The sequence below is a fragment of the Gobio gobio genome (genome assembly GCF_949357685.1).
Source record: "Gobio gobio genome assembly, chromosome: 21".
Taxonomy (NCBI): Eukaryota; Metazoa; Chordata; class Actinopteri; order Cypriniformes; family Gobionidae; genus Gobio; species Gobio gobio.
In genome coordinates, this window is record NC_137117.1 from 29,446,473 (window position 1) to 29,450,282 (window position 3,810).

The window sequence follows — 3,810 nt, forward strand, 5'->3', positions numbered from 1 at the left end:
GAAATGAAGGATAGTTGGATGGATGCTTCGCAGCCTTGCCTAACCCAGAATTCATTGCGCGCCGCGACGTCAGATTTTTTAAGAGAAATTGCCAGATTACACTTTTAAATGCAAGTATTGGGTTTCAATTTACTCCAGTAATCTAATGTATGTACTGATAAAAATAAAACGTTGACTAATATGTTACCAACATATGATTTTATATAGTTTATACTCTTTATTATGCACATAAATGGGCCGAGGTAAACATCTTTAGCTGTTTTGTTTTTAGGCAGTTGAATATAACTTTAAAGTCCAGTATAAATGTTCATTTCAGTTCTCTTCAACGTCAGCTGTCAACAGTTGCTAAATATTACAAATAATGTAACGAAATACATTTACTCTGTATTTGAGTATAATTGTGAAGTACCTCAGATTTTTATTCAACTTCATCTCAGAGGCAAATATTGTGGTTTTATGAAAAACTGACTTTTAACACATGGATATTACATTTTGATATAAGTTATCGTTTAAAAAAGAATCTAAAAATAAAATACACTAGAAATATGTCTTATAGATCAGGGATAGGCACCGTTGGTCTTGGAGGGCCGCTGTCCTGCAGAGTTCAGCTCATAGAACAGTTATGCATGTTAAAATATTTTGTTGTTTGCTTTGAGGATGTGAGTTAATTTAATTTATTCTTCCCTCTTTCTGAAAACATCTTAGCGACATGGCAGCCGTCGAATAAGTCAGCACTGCAAACCTGTTGGTAGACAGTGGAAAATGCACTGATCCAGATGATGTCCCGCTGACAGAGGCTTCACCAGGGTCAATAAAGCCCAGCTCAATAAAAGACTACAGAAAAACATTTTCTTCCATCTGTTATGTACAGTTAATTTTAAAATGTATTTAGTTTTTCTAATCTTAAACATAACTTATGTAAATAGTTGTAAAAAGTACTGTAAATAAAAATGTATAGAACAATTTATTTTTTCATTTACAAATTAATTGACATGACAAAAATAAATGTACAGAATTATTTATTTTATTAACAAATTATAACTTGCATAACAAAAATAATGTGTAGAACGGTAATATTTCATTTACACATTTTAATTTACAAAACCAAAATTTTAGTTCTCAACAATCTCTCAAGAAGAGAAAACAATCAGTCCATTCTCTCCCTGCTGTCCTCTGTCTCTCGCTGAAACTTCCTGTCCTCCCTCAGTATCTCCATCAGCTCATCCTCTCGTCTCGTCTCCTCTTGGCTGGAGTTGCTCCTCATCTTGGTCATCCACTGCTGAACTTGGCCCTGGTGTGTCCTCAGGGATGGAGGCAATGAGGACAGTGGGGTTGTCCCAACACCTCAATCATGAAGACAAACCATGGCCAAGTTTCCCACTCCCTCACCTGTCCCAGGACACTTTCAATCCTAAGGCAGAGAAAACAAACATGTCTGTCAACAACAAACACAACAGCACAATACATTTCAGAAAAGATGTGTCTATTAACTTGCATACTTTTTATTTATTTTTTAAGTTGTAATAAGTTTACTTTTTTTACCTGCAAGGCAGGGGTGCAATCTTAAGAAAAATTAAAAATATGATGCATCAGTAGCCTACAAACATACAAAATACTCCAGAAATCATATTTATAGATACTCAAATTCTATATTCTCGATTTTTCCGGCCTGGTAAATAAATACTAATTTGCTGCCTCATTTTAATAAAGCTGCTAAAAGTAACTTGATCCATAACAAAACGAAATATTACATCAGATCACCTAACGAATAAAGCTGTGCCGTGGTAACACAGAAATAAAGACCACCGGCTTTTAAAACGTTTCGTTGGTTATTTTAGTAAATTAAAACACAACAGGCTACTTACATGTATAAGTGTTCCTCGGCCGCGGGATGGGCAGAGGAATACACTGCGAAGGATCCACTTGTTCTGGTTGGTTCTATCCTTCGCGGCCGGGGAGAAAGACGGTGGGTAGGGTTGCCAGGTCTCTGCAACAAAAGTAGTCCAAAACTCCCAATGCGATTTTCTCCATCGAGCGGCCGAATTCTCCACTGCAGTTGTACGTTTGGGGGTGTTGGAGCGGCGAAATCGTACTTATGGGGTAGAAACAAACCCGCGGAAATAATTTTTCACCCGCGGCAACAACTTAAAAGTGGTCTAATTCGGCTGAAAAAACGGGGACTTGGCAACAGGGACGGCAGGCTGCATTTGAAGGCTCCTTCGAATTGAGACAGCCTTCGTCGCGCTGCGGTGACGCAATCGGCCTTCAAATGCGGCCTTTGAAGGATGCAGCCCCCGAATTGGGACACAGCTTGCGAGTGGAGCTCCACTCAAGAGCGGAAATACGTCACCTCCACTAGTGGAGCGCCCGAGCGTATATACGTCACCCAACCGTCACGCATAACAAGGGAGTAGTTGAAATAATCGTATCAAACCCCTGGAGTATATTGTTATTTATTTATTTATTTATATGGAAAATACATTCATAAGTAAAAAATTGCAAACGGTATTCCATCCTACACCCACTTTGAAATTGAATTAAACTCGCTTTTTAAATTACATAAAGAATAAGAAAACCCTAAGATTTGAACACAATCTATGCATTTAAATCCGTCCTTGTAATTAAGTTGGCTTGGGAGAGCCAACTTACTGAAATCCTATTTAAACTTATTTTTATTATTATTATATTTCTTACTCAAATTTACAACTCTATCTCCTCCTAGAGCTTTAACTCCACATACTCCAAACTCGGCTCAGACCTTCAAACTAGTCTGACTCGGTATGCTATATCTTTTCTAACTGATCCGACTCACGGTTTTCCTAAAAATGACGATCAAAACTCAAAAAAATCCCATTGACTTTCATTGACGGAATGTTCAGATGAGCCAAGACTGTTCAAACTCCAACTGACAAAAATTCAAATCTAAACACTGAAGCCCATTAGACTCAAAGAAGCTGCCATTCTATGAACTACTATTTCTAATCAACTGAGACTCAAACTTCCGATCTATCTAATATTTCTAATCTAAACCAAAATAAAATCATACTAGAGCGGGGTAAACTGGGGTAAATCATACTAGAGCGGGGTAAACTGGGGTAAATCATACTAGCACGGGGTAAACTGGGGTAAATCATACTAGCACGGGGTAAACTGGGGTAAATCATGCTAGCACGGGGTAAACTGGGGTAAATCATACTAGAGCTGGGTAAACTGGGGTAAATCATACTAGAACTGGGTAAACTGGGGTAAATCATACTAGAGCTGGGTAAACTGGGGTAAATCATACTAGAACTGGGTAAACTGGGGTAAATCATACTAGCACAGGGTAAACTAGAGCGGGGTAAACTGGGGTAAATCATACTAGAACTGGGTAAACTGGGGTAAATCATACTAGAGCTGGGTAAACTGGGGTAAATCATACTAGAACTGGGTAAACTGGGGTAAATCATACTAGAACTGGGTAAACTGGGGTAAATCATACTAGCACAGGGTAAACTAGAGCGGGGTAAACTGGGGTAAATCATACTAGAGCTGGGTAAACTGGGGTAAATCATACTAGAGCTGGGTAAACTGGGGTAAATCATACTAGAGCTGGGTAAACTGGGGTAAATCATACTAGAACTGGGTAAACTGGGGTAAATCATACTAGCACAGGGTAAACTAGAGCGGGGTAAACTGGGGTAAATCATAATAGAGCGGGGTAAACTGGGGTAAATCATACTAGAGCTGGGTAAACTGGGGTAAATCATACTAGAGCTGGGTAAACTGGGGTAAATCATACTAGAGCGGGGTAAACTGGGGTAAATCATA